The sequence below is a fragment of the Myotis nattereri genome (genome assembly GCF_964212035.1).
Source record: "Myotis nattereri genome assembly, chromosome: Y".
In the NCBI taxonomy this organism is placed as follows: Eukaryota; Metazoa; Chordata; class Mammalia; order Chiroptera; family Vespertilionidae; genus Myotis; species Myotis nattereri.
In genome coordinates, this window is record NC_138094.1 from 35,189,219 (window position 1) to 35,203,140 (window position 13,922).

Sequence of the window (13,922 nt, forward strand, 5' to 3'; positions counted from 1 at the left end):
CAGGCTCACCCCTCTGACCAGCTTTACACAGATGTGGGGCTGGGACTCAGGATCTTCTCCGCGTCTTCATTAGCAGGGACCCTTTCCCACTGCGCTGTGACACAACTGGAGAGGGTCTACATGGGTCACTGTTGCAGCTTGGACGATTAAAGCATGATGGTAAACAAAGCAGTACTTGGGAAAATGTCACCAAGTGACTTAAATGGAGAAAATTATAGCAAAGACTTAACTTCCAGGTAGGGTGATCATCCATGTCATTTCTAAGAGCTGACATCTGCAGGGCTGGAAGTCAGAGATGGCTTACAGCCTTTGGATCATGAGGTCACACACCAGGGCTTGTGGTACCTTGGCTCAGCTTCCTTCAACAGTCCTGAACTTCTTGGCCTGATAGTTATGTGTACTTGTACTGTTTGATGAACTTTAACTGGGATTATCACTGGAAATGTGTTGCAGCATCACGGAAATCTTTGGGGACCCCTGAGGAATGGGGCCACCTCCCACAGATTCTGCAAGATCCAAGCAGCCATGGGCTGCTTTTAGAAGCATCCTTTAGATACCTGAGTGCAGAGGTGATTCTGAGAGGACACAGAACCTTTCACTCAAAACACAGCCTCAAACCTTCCTAGGTTCTGGGAAGTATTGGGAGCATAAAAAGACAGAAAATCAAATTGGAAGGAGGGGAGAAAGGAAGAGAAGGAAATAATTTTTTTTCCTTTATTCTCATTCCCACTTCATTTGTGGAGAACTGAATCCAGGTGGTCTGCACAGGTATGAGAGTGTTATGCCCAGAGCTCGGGGTCCCCAATAATCCACCACCAGGAAGCCTCCTCCGATGCAAAAGCAACGAGTCTTTATTGATCAATTCTAGAATTGGCTCCCAGCCTCTATCCGGCACAGCAGTGAGGCGAGAGAGAGTGTCCCAGGAGAACAAAGGTTATATAGGGCTAGCTATTTGGGGTGGGCTTTAGGGGTGGCGTGAGTTACAGAGATTGGTCAGGGTTTTACAGCATAAGGGTCAGGAAGTGACCATCATATTCCGAAGGTTGGAGCCGTCCTCCCTGTAGCTTTATTAGGACCGTCACTACATTTCTGTAGCTTCATTGGTCCACTCAGGTGGGTGGTTGGGAGAGTTAGGACAATACCAGCATTCTTGTGGTCACTCTCGGGGGGGGGGGGGTGGTGGAGTAGCTTGGGCTGAGGGCCCAGCCTTGCAAGACAAGATAGAGGAGAGGGAGAAGAGTATGTCCCTGCTTCGTCCTTGAAGAGGGAAGAGGGTGCATTTCTGCTTAATTCTGCTTAGTTCTTTCAAGTTCCGTTCTGTCCCTTCATTCCCCCCTTGTCTTGGAACTCACGGCTCAGTCATGAGACGGACTGCATTTCTACCTCTCCCTCTGTCGCTAGAGGCCGGTATTGAGCTTGTAAGACCATTAATTGAACTACCCCTATGCGTTCCTTGACAAATTGAACTATCTTGTTAATAATGCAGGGGCCAAAAGTTAGCAACATTAGGAGGATTACAAGGGGCCCGGCGAGGGCAGAAATGAGAGTGGTTAACCATGGGGACCAATTAAACAGGGATTTATACCAGGACTGAGACCGCTCTTTTTCCAACTTCCGCTTCTGCAATCCTTCCCTTTTGAGGGCCATAGACTCTTTAACAACACCTGAGTGGTCAACATAAAAACAACATTCCTCTCCCAAAGCTGCACATAAGCCCCCCTGCTGCAGGAATAGCAAGTCTAGTCCTCTTCTGTTTTGGAGCACTACCTCAGATAAGGAGGTGAGAGAATCCTGTAAATGGGTAATAGATTTTTCAATTCTTTCTATGTCTAGGTCAATGGCTGCTCTTAGGGCTCCATAATTCTTGTCTTGTATGACAAGTGAGGATATTCCAGTCCCTGCTCCCGCTAGTCCCAATCCCAAGAGGGCGGCCATAGTTAAGGCTGTGATGGGCTCTCTTTTATTTCGGGGATTGGCAGCGCTGAATTTGTTAAGGAACCTCTTAACAAATTCATATACCTCTTTCTCTGAATGGTATATTAACTTGGGAATTAACTGCACGAGCACGCAACAGCCCTCCTTCTGGGAATTAAGGACCAGGGAGTGGACACAAGGAGCGAGGCCACTGGAGCAGGCCCACCATGCATTCTTGGGAGGCAAAAGGTATACTGCCTCTTCAGGGATAGTCAGAGTTTCGTTGCAGAGATGCAACTGCTCAGGGGGTACGTTGCCTACGCAGGCCCCCTGCCCCATTACTGCCTGGAGGGTTAGCCTTGCAACAGTTTGCTGCCACCTGCAGGAGCTGACAATCGTGGCGGTTGTATAGTTACCCTTAACCGCGATACCCTCATAATACGGTGGCTCAACGTCTAGACAGAGCCAGCAAGATTTGGTCAGGTCAGGCCTGGAGGCGTTTAAAACATAATAAGCTCCTATAACCATGCTTATAAGTGGGTCTACTTCAGGCGGGGGGGTATGACTCAGAGTCAGGTTCTTCGTGGTAGGTGCGAGTAGGGTGTTAGGCAGTGATGCCGGGGCCCATGCTCCTTCAGTTGTAGATACCCGGGGAGTGGTCAGCTGAGGTTGAGGAGCTAGTACTTTGTTGGGCCCCATTCCCACAGGGGAATGATAGTGAAGGGGGGTATTTTGAACCCGGAGGGTGAACAACATCCCAGGGTCCGCCCTACGCAAAGCCCCCCTGCAAGAATAGATTCGGAATCCCCAAGTCTTTCCGATGTCCCATCCTGTAGCCTTTCTACCCTCTTTTGTGAAGGAAATGCTCACAGGGTTGCAGTAGACACGGCCACTCTGGGGACACGGTGGAGCAGCCGGTCACCCAACGGTGATTAGGTCACCCTTCTTGGGGGCCTTCCACCAGATGTGTCCGGTTGACACACATGACCAGGAAGCACAGAAGTAGTCTCCAGCACTTCCACAAGGGTCATTTCCCCGGGACTGAGCTTGTGAGTGTCCGGGGAAGACATAAAAATAGAGGGTTCTCCTTGGTTTTGAGTCCTCAAAAGCCTGGCGTATTGCCGCACCCAGGCAGTAATCGCTGGTGTCGAGTGGGTTGGGAAGGAGAGTTAGGAGGTCTACTCGCAGTTCAGGGAACCAGGTGTCTTTGGGATGGATTTGAGAAGTCTGATTAAGGATCACCCCTGAGTTAGTGTCTATGATCTGCCAGGTGATATTATAAGGAGTGTGCGGGCTCCCGGTGGCAGGAGTGTTCACGAGTAAAGTAACCAACATCAGGTAGGTCGAGTGCACCGCAGCTTGAGCTTGAGCGGGTTGCGCTGGTCTTGGTCGATGCTCCATTGTGTGATGAAGTCTTCCTGGATTGCAGAGGGGTCAGCTGGGCGAACGTGGGAGTGATGGACCCAAGTCGCGATGCTGTCTACCTTGAGAGCGGTGGGTGTAGTCAGCACGACGATGTAGGGGCCTTTCCACCGTGGTTTGAGGATCTCCCGGCAGTGTCTTCTGATGAACACCCAGTCACCTGGCTTGTACTGATGAGGCGTCGGGGTGAGGCCAGCCTCGTAGATGGCGCGGAGGCGCGGCCAAATGTCCTCATGCACCCTCTGCAATTCTCTTAGGAAAGAAGATATCTCCTGATTTTCAAACTCAATAAGAAGTTCAGCTTTTAGATTAGGGATGATAGGAGGGGGCCTACCAAACATGATCTCGTAAGGGGTGAGTCCCAGGGTGTAAGGAGAGTTCCTCACCTGGTAAAGGGCATATGGAAGGAGAGCCACCCAATCCCCGCCAGTCTCCATGGTTAATTTGGTAAGGGTCTCTTTTAGAGTTCTATTTATTCTTTCTACCTGCCCTGAACTCTGGGGCCTGTAAGCACAATGCAATTTCCAATCCGCCCCTATGACTTTGGCTACTGCCTGTGTTACCTGCGAAATAAAGGCTGGCCCGTTGTCGGAGCCTATCATAGCAGGAAAACCATACCTGGGTAAGATGTCTTCCAGCAGCTTCTTGGCCACCGTCTGGGCCGTCTCATGCTTAGTTGGGTATGCCTCTACCCAGCCAGAAAAGGTATCTATGAATACTAAAAGATATTTATAACTATACTTCCCTCGTTTGACTTCAGTGAAATCAACCTCCCAGTTTGCTCCTGGTTTGGTGCCCCTGAGCCTGGTTCCTTGTCCACCTGACCCAGCTCTTGGATTTGTGAGTTGGCAGGTCTTACAGGAGGTTATAATTTGATTGATTTTGGAGTCTTGTTGGTGGATCTTGATTTTGGCATGCTGAATTAAGTCCTTTAACTTCCAGGCTCCCAAGTGGGTGGACCGATGCATGCGTTCTAATACTGTGACCCCAAGCCAGTCCGGTAGTGTGAGTTTCCCATCTGAGGTGTACCACCATCCTTTCACTTCCTTAGCGAGGGGGAGTTTTCTGATCTGCTGCAGCTCTTCCTGAGAGTATTTAGGCTGATCTGGTAGAACTGGGTCCCCGGGGTCTGGTAGTTGTATGGCCATTGCAGGGACCGGGGTGAAGGCCGCTGCCTTGGCTGCCTGATCAGCTTTTTGGTTACCTTTTGCTACTGGGTCATCTGCCTTCTGGTGCCCTTGACAGTGGATAATGGCTAGCTTCGTGGGAAGCCATAGGGCCCCAAGCAGGTCGAGAATCTCCTGTTTGTTTTTCACTGTTCGTCCTTCTGCTGTCAACAGCCCTCTTTCCTGGTAAATCGCCCCGTGAACATGAGCCGCAGCAAATGCATAACGGCTGTCTGTGTAAATGTTGAGCCGCTTCCCCGCCCCCAGTGTCAGTGCCTTGGTGAGAGCAATGAGTTCTGCTCGCTGGGCTGATGTCCCAGGGGGCAGTGCTTCTGCCCACACAGTGTCTGTGTCGGTGACCACCGCTGCACCCGCGTACCTGCATCCGTCCCGCACGAAGCTGCTTCCATCCGTGAACCAGGTGGCCTCTGCATCAGGGAGGGGCCGGTCGGTCAAGTCCTTCTGAAGTCCATGTACCTGCTCCAGGATCCCCGCACAGTCGTGCAGCGGGGCATCTAGGTCGGGGTCAGGCAGCAGGGTAGTGGGGTTGAGAGCCTCGCTGGGATGGAACCGCACTCTAGGAGGGTTGAGCAATAAGCTCTGATAGTGGGTCATGCGTGCATTGCTCATCCATCGGTCAGGAGGCTGTTTTAGGACTCCCTCAAGGGCATGGGGGGGTTGTTATCCAGATTTCCTGTCCCAGGGTCAATTTGTCGGGATCCTTGACTAAGAGCGCGGTTGCTGCAATGATTCTTAGGCATGGTGGCCAGCCGGCGGCTACGGGGTCCAGCTTTTTGGACAAATACGCTACCGGGCTGCTCCAGGGGCCTAAAGCCTGAGTTAAAACCCCTTTTGCTATTCCCTTGCGCTCATCTACAAAGAGGCGGAAGGGTTTTGTAATGTCTGGCAGGCCCAGGGCTGGAGCAGCCAAAAGAGCTCTCTTTATCTGATTAAAGGCAATTTCCTCTGTCTCAGTCCATTCAAAGGCCTTTCCCTCTTTGGTAGCTTCATATAGGGGCCTGGCGATCTCTGCAAAACTTGGGATCCAGAGGCGGCAATAGCCAGCTGATCCTAGGAATTCCCTTACTTCCCTCCGGGTGGTGGGAATAGGGATTTTCAGGACTGTCTCCTTCCTAGCGTCCAACAACCGCCGCTGTCCGCCCTCCAGTATGTACCCCAGGTAACTCACCCTTTCTTGGCATATCTGAGCTTTCTTCGCAGAGGCCCGGTACCCTAAGGTCCCTAGGGTGGTCAACAAGTCTTTGGTCCCCTGCTCACAGTCCTCGGCAGTGTCTGCAGCAACCAGGATGTCATCTACATACTGCAGGAGGGTGAGACTAGGGTGTTCTCTCCTGTACTCACCGAGATCCTTGTGCAGTGCCTCGTCAAAGATGGTGGGCGAATTCTTGAACCCTTGGGGTAACCGAGTCCAGGTTAATTGTCCACTGTAGCCACCCTCTGGATCGTGCCATTCGAAGGCGAACAGGGGTTGGCTTTGAGGCGCGAGCGTCAGGCTGAAAAAAGCATCCTTCAAATCCAATACAGTGTACCACACTCTAGTGGGTGTTAAAGAGCTTAGGAGAGTGTACGGGTTAGGAACGGTTGGGTGTATATCCATAACTCTTTTATTTACTTCTCGGAGGTCCTGGACTGGTCGGTAGTCATTCGTGTGGGGCTTTCTGACTGGCAGGAGGGAGGTGTTCCAGGCAGATTGGCATGGAACCAGTATCCCTAGGCTTCGCAGTCTTCGGATATGAGGCTGAATCCCCTTCCGGGCCTCCTGGGGCATTGGATACTGTTTGACTCTTATCGGACTTTCCCCTGGTTTTAACTCTACCAGGGTTGGGGCCCTGTGAGCGGCCAGTCCTACTCCCCCCCACCCGGCCCCCCGTCTCTGCCCAGGCGGTGGGGAATTCTTGTAGCCATCTGTCCATATTGTTCTCTCCTGGGGGCGCCCCCTGGTGGAGGCGATATTCATCCTCCAGTCTCAGAGTCAGAACCTGGATGGGATGGCCTTTGCCATCAGTGACCTGGGGCCCCCCTTGTCTGAAAGTTATTTGGGCTCCGATCTTGGTCAGCAAGTCCCATCCTAATAGGGGGTAGGGGCACTCCGGTATTACCATGAAGGAATGGGAAACCCGGCCCGTTCCTAGATCTACTGTTCTTCGGGTAGTCCATGAATACTGGCTTATGCCAGTTGCCCCTTGCACCCAGGACTTCTTGCTGGCTAGCTTCCCTTGAGGTGTGCGTAGGACCGAATGTTGTGCCCCAGTGTCGACAAGGAAGTTAATAGGCGTCCCCTCCAGTCTAAGAGTTACCCTGGGCTCGGGGAGGGGTTCCGAACCCCGACTCCCCTAATCACTCAGTCCTCCCAGCTCCAAGACCTCCACCTGATCTGTCTTGTTTCCTTTTTTACCGGCCTTCTTTGTTCATTCCCGGGCCCAGTGTGCTATCTCTTTGCAGTAAGCACACTGGTTTTGTTGCAGCTTCTTCGTCCCGCCCCGGGCGGTCCCTTTACCTCCCTCTTGGTCAGTGGCAAGCTGGCGAAGGTGGCGGGTCCGCTCCTCAGGGTTCTCCGTGGTGGTGGCCAGCAGAATCTTGGCCAGGTTTCGGGTCTGCTTGTCACTGGCAGCCACCATGGCATGGGCTTGCCTATCCTCAGGAGATTCTCGGTTGTTATACACCTTTTCAGCCACCTCCAACAAGTCCTGAAAACTCTTTTCCCCTAATCTATCTATCCTCTTCAGTTTCCTTCTAATGTCTGTGGCTGACTGGTTTATAAAGCTCATAACCACAGCCGCCTTATTTTCAGGAGCTTCTGGATCCATGGGGGTATAGGTGCAATATGCCTCCATGATCCGTTCTAGAAAGGCAGCTGGAGATTCATCCCTTTCCTGTTGTACGTTCCCTACCTTGGCCAAATTGGTAGACTTCCTAGCAGCCATACGAAGACCCCCCCCATCAAAGTCTGACGGTAGATTTTGAGCCTCTCCTTACCTTCAGCCGTGTTGAAGTCCCATTCAGGCCTGGTTAAAGGGAAAGAGACATCTATCTGGGCCTGGTTGGTAGTTGGATTCCCATCTACGCCGGGAACCACCTTCTTCTTTTCTGCATCCTGCAAGGCAAGTATGGGTGCCGGCTCCGGAGGGCGTGGAGCCGGGAAGGGCTTGAGCCAGGAGGAAGGGTCCTCCACGAGGTCCTGCCAAGTAATAATGTAAGGGAGTTGATTGGGATGACCCCCCTTCGGCCGAGCTACGACTTCCCTGACCCGGCGAATGGTGGGGAGGTCGAACGTCCCCTCCGGCGGCCACCCGGCATTGAGAGCCGGCCACTCACTGGAACAGAAAGTCCGCCATTGACCCTTCTTCACTTCTGCACTGAGGTTGTTAGCCCTTCCCTTAACCTCTTTAAAATGATCAACAATAATGCTTAAAGGAGTAGTTTGAGTCTGTCCCATAGCCTTTGTCCAGTGAGTCCACAAAATCAAACAAAAGAACACAGACACCAAACAAACAAATACACCTAAGAACAGCCTTCCGACCCCGCAGAAGAAAAACTGAAAAAAAAAACACAAAAAAACAAAAAAAAACTGATGGGGGCTTTTACACCCCGCCAGATGGAGGTGCAAGGGATCCGTTGCCTCCCCCTTCCCGAGACCCGCCAGTGCGTCCACTTAGATCTTTATCAGGCCAGATTGCAGAAGCGAGCTCGCATAAGACAGAACCGATAACACATAGACACTTACCGCGGACAGCAGACTCTGGGAGTTGGGTCCCTCATGGGTTTTTCTTGGGGATCCCGGACGCGCCCCCAAAATGTTATGCCCAGAGCTCGGGGTCCCCAATAATCCACCACCAGGGAGCCTCCTCCGATGCAAAAGCAACGAGTCTTTATTGATCAATTCTAGAATTGGCTCCCAGCCTCTATATGGCACAGCGGTGAGTCGAGAGAGAGTGTCCCAGGAGAACAAAGGTTATATAGGGCTAGCTATTTGGGGTGGGCTTTAGGGGTGGCGTGAGTTACAGAGATTGGTCAGGGTTTTACAGCATAAGGGTCAGGAAGTGACCATCATATTCTGAAGGTTGGTGCCGTCCTCCACTGTAGGCTTATTAGGACCGTCGCTACATTTCTGGAGCTTCATTGGTCCACTCAGGTGGGTGGTTGGGAGAGTTAGGACAATACCAGCATTCTTGTGGTCACTCTCGGGGGGGAGCGGCTTGGGCTGAGGGCCCAGCCTTGCAAGACAAGATAGAGGAGAGGGAGAAGAGTATGTCCCGGCTTCGTCCTTGAAGAGGGAGTAGGGTGCATTGCTGCTTAGTTCTGCTTAGTTCTTTCAAGTTCCGTTCTGTCCCTTCAAGAGGCTAAGGGATTTAAAGTGGGGATTTCCCAGAGGATTGTGGGAAAACTACCCAATAAGCACACGAGGGGCCTCCTTGTGGCTGTTACAATGAAAGGTTGAATGAGTGGTCATCTGGAAGCACAAAACACAAGTAAAGACAACCAGCCAGTAACGGAGAGTTTGCTTTGGGATTGTGTGTGAGAGAGAACACTATCTGAAGAAAACAACTGTGCTCTCAATGCTTTGTGAGAGGAGGAAGGACACAGAGAGGATGAATTTTCCTCAGAGCCATGTTGTATGAGCACCTGCTCGGGGTGGTGAAGCATCTTCAGAGCAAGGAGGGCGCCTGTGAGCCCAGGGCAGGTGTTGGTCTCATGTTCTCACAAACAAGCACCACTGTGGATTGTCGAGTGAGACTCCCTCCACGTTCTGCGTGGAGTAGGGTTCGGTATCTGAAAGAGGAGCCGCACAGCAAATGAGAGAAAAAGACGCGAGATAATTTTGCAATATTGGGGGACCAGGCGGCAAGTCCCGAAGGACTTCCTCCTTGGTCAGGCCGCTCCAATCTTTTATTGATCTGGAGTAGCCCTTAGGGTAAGGAGGTTTCAATGACACACAGATCAGCAGAAAATTTCCAGGAATAGACAAAGTATCTGATTAGCCCATCAATAGATTTCTGGGAGTATCTGATTAACAATAATCAAGAAGGATCTACATAAGTATCTAAGGAATTAAGGGAACTAAGGTGGGGATGCTTCAACTATTATTACCTAAATTAACTGAGTGGTTCCTAGATTAACTGGGTGGTGCACAGCCCTGACCTTTGCTAGGACTTTCAAGCCCTGACCTTTACTAGGACTTTCAAGGGCTACTAGCTTTTGGGGGGTCTCTGTCTAAACTCAGCTAGTGAAGACAATGAATGGACTCCGGCAGTGGGTAGTGCCATGGCTCATGTGAAGAACAACAGTACTAATCAGCCCCATCCTGTAATGGCAGCCCAGGATTGGGCAGTGTAGCTCTTTTTCCACATTTTTATCAAGAGAATAAATAAGGGATCAGTGATGGCCATTTTTGGATTTTATAAACCAGCAGTTTAGGGCCATGCCTGGTCATTCTTTTTACTAGGAGACATGTTCATAACAACTAAAATCATCGCTGTGTCTGGCACAGGTGGAGGAGACTGCCTGTCCCAGAGCCCTGGACACTGAGTGAGGCTGAGTCAGGGCAGACTGGGCCAAGGGCCCTGAAAACAGCAAAAGCACTCACTGGTGGGTGCAGTGCTGGGGACCTGGTGAGCCTGAAGAGGAGGCAAAGAATCAGGCCAAGGTGAACCCACGGTCCCTTCCATGGAGGCCTCACCTGGGCCCTGAGTGAGGCCGGTGAGCAGGAGCAGAGGCCAGGTCATGGTGGAGCTACACCAACAATGCTGCCTTCTGACACCCCAAGCCTGAGCCTGGCTCCACACACTTCTCTTATCTACTCCCCTGCCTCAGAGGAGGGAGGGGCCTCCATGCAAATCTGCTTCCTTCTCCTGCCTCAACACATTCCACTCCATACTGACCTGGAGTCTACATACACCTGCAACCCTGGAAAGAAGAGCTTTCCCAAGAATGAAGCTCTTGCCCTGGCTGGGTGGCTTAGTGGGTCACAGCATCATCCTGGTATGGCAAGGTTGGGTGTTTGATGCCTGGCCAGTGCACATACAGGAATTCATAATGAGTGCTTAGGAAATCAGAACAAAACCTCCACGTCCTTCTCTCTCCTCCCCTCTCTCCCTAAATTCAATCAGTAAATGCTTTCAAAACAGTCAAACTCTTTCATATACTCTAAGTAAGGTCAGACAGAGCCCAGGACAGCATGCAGTAATGGAGCCAGTCAAGGGATACCTACCTATTCTCTTCGGGGAGTCCTGGTGTATCCTGGATGAGCTATCCCAGGACTTCCCTTTGTGTGGTGTGGGCAAAGGTAAAGACAGCTTGACTGAGGCAGGTTCGGGCACTCCATTTCCTGGGTGTCAATGGCAGAGCTGGGGTCTGCATATTGCCCTCCACTCCTTCTTATTCCCCTTAGTGAGGATGGCTCCTCTGCATGGCTCCATCCTCTGTCTTTGCAGTGGTTTTATTCTGAAGCAGAGCCCTTGAATGTATTAGCTCTTTTAAGAGATGATGTATCAGGCACAACAGTTTGGGGACCTCATGGGCTTGCAGGGAAGCAGCACTTCAAACTTCATCACAGGACAGCATAAAGCCCAGCAAGTACCTTCCCCACATCCAGGCTCTTGTGCCCCTAGGGTCCTAAGACTATACATCCCCCTGGGGTGCCAAGACTGCATTCCTCAGGGAAGGAAGCTGAGAGGGAAGGGACAATTCCCAGATTACTTCCTTCCCATCTTCTGTCCCTTCCAGCTCAGCACCAGGTTCCTTGACCCCTTCTATTTCCCAGTGAGCCCATTGCCCTTTGTCCATCAACTTCCTCTAGACTGGAAGGTGTTGCCTGCCACACCAGGTGGCCCAGATGCTATTATCAGGGCTTATTAGTATGCCCCACCATAGACTAGGCACCATGGTGCTGCTTGTGAGGCAGCTCTTGGCTCAAGGCTGAGGACACATTACCTAAAAACACCGAATAGCAAGGTTGGATGAGAAACATGGTGCCAGGTGAAGACACACTGACTTCTCAAATTGTGAGGAGAAAAATATTGTACAAAGAAGCAAAGGCTCTGTGAGATTGAGAAGACCCAGAGGCTTAGAATAGCAGAAGTCAAGGTGAGAGATGCGCTGGTTCCTTGTGGAGTTTCAGGGAGAGTCTGTTTCCTGGCTCCTCCAGTTGCTAGGTTGCCAGCATTCCATGGCTGTAGCAACATGACTCCAATCTCTGCTCTGTGGTCCCATCTCCTGCTCATCTTCTGTCCCCAACTCTGCATGCACACATTCGTAATCCACTGTATTAGTCAGGGTTCTTCAGAGCAGCAGGAGGATATGAGGACTTGGCTGGTGTGATTCCAAAGACTGAGAAACCCCAAGATCTGCAAGCTGGGGGGCCCAGGAAAGCTGTTGGTCTAATTTGGCCTGAGACTAAGGACCTGAGAACCGGAGGAGCTGATGGTTTAAGATCCAGTGTGAGGACAGAGGCCTGTGAGATGGGATGTGATGTCCCAACCCTACAGTGATTCATGAATATAGGGGTGAGTTCCTCCTTTTGTTCTAGTCAGGTTCTCAGTGCATTGATGCTGTGCACATAGGGAGGGTGATATCCTTTTAGGGTCCACCACTTCAAATGCTAATCTTCTCTTGAAACTAGCTCAGAGACACACCCAGAAATCATGTTTAGGTTGGGCTGCTCTCCTGTCCTGTGGGCTGTGAAACCAAGGCATACAATTAACAATCCCAGTCCCCATCTCAAAGCCTTCATCCCATCTGCAAACTCCCTTTTGCCTTATTAGGTAACATTCCCAGATCCCAGGGATTAACACCAGGATATCTTTGTGGCCTCATTACCTAGGCTCTGGAACCAGCCTTCCAGTCCTGCACAGTGACACACACACACACACACACACACACACACACACACACACACACACACGGCTCTGAGAGGCTGTTCTCAGGATGTTTTGCACAGTGGCACATGGAGGTGTTCCAGACACAGGAGCTACCCCAAACCAACTTTTAAACAGCGTTTAAATTGACCTGGCTGTCCTTTTCTTGAAATACTTTTAATATTAATGGAAACCTGAGAGTCTGTTCCCACTGCTTAGGACTGCACACAAAGTAAGGGAAGGACCTAGAAATATCCATCAGTATAACCTTGCTCACAGTCTAGCTTCTGTAGCCTTCACTAGTGCTTCCCATTGAATTATGCCTTACCATAAACCAAAGAGGACATTTTCCTCCTACAATCAATGACATTTTAGGACGTCGCTTATGAATTCCCACACTGGTTCCCATGTGGTTCTTTGTTTAAGGAATTCCTTCCCTCCCATCACGGGCAGGAAGATGCTTTCCGTGTGGAGCCTGGGTGACATCCATTGGCACCTCTCAACTTTCTGCCTTTTCCTTCCTTGATGTCTAAGGAGGCACTGGGCCCAGCACCTACCTGGCATTACAGAATTGAAGGACAGGTGATCAGGGTGTGACTCCACCTGAGAGAGGAGAGGCTCCCCCTGGTCCCTGTGAGGCTCTGTTCCAGGAGGGGCAAGGAGATTCCTCAAGCTGGGACTGATGGCTATACTCTGAGTTTGGGAAAATACGGAAGAGAGAAGAACCGGGTACACAAGGCTCCAGAAGCTCAAGCCCAAGTTTGTTCAGAAGTTCTTCATAGACTCCACATTCATGACACCTGTGGGTGGATGAATTTCTTCATGCTTTCATCCAGGCAAATTAGGTGAATGCAGTTAGGAGAAAGTTGCTCAACAGACAAAGCCCCATGCTATCTTTTGATAGATGGGGCAAAGGAGCCAATTGGGAAATATTTCATCAAGATGGAAAGGACACTGTGCCAAGCTTGGTACGAGGGCAGCGTGTAGGGCCTTGGGGGGGTCAGTTCTGTACAGTGCACAGGATTTGTCCCTCCAACTCTCCCCCAGCTCAGTCCTCATGAAATATTGACTGATTGTTGTGTCAAAGGAGACAGAGAGCCTAAAGGAAGTTCTCATCTGTGGTGTCTCTTGTGGTACGCTTCTTTTTCAAGGGGCCACCAAACTGGAGTAGGTTCCTCGTGTCCATGATGAGAGGTGAGAGGAGTTCAGAGAGAACTCCAGCCATGGAGACATAAATGTCCCTGGACACAGGGAAACAGGAATTCAGTGAGCAGGGATCCTGGGAGCTCAGGCAGGTTTGCTCTCATTTCCCCCAGTTGCTTGAGGCACTGTGGTAAGTGCCACAGATGGGATATGAAACAATGACATCAGCCTCCTTCCACGCTGGTGCCTAGAGATGATCACAGAGGCTGGAGTGCCGAACCGGTAGCCAGAGGAATGGTCTGAGATCCCTGAAGGCTACAAACTGACAGGATCCATCAGAAGTTGAGAGGCAGTGGCCCTGCCTTATTGGGGCTAGGCCACCTCATTATAACCCGCACTCCTC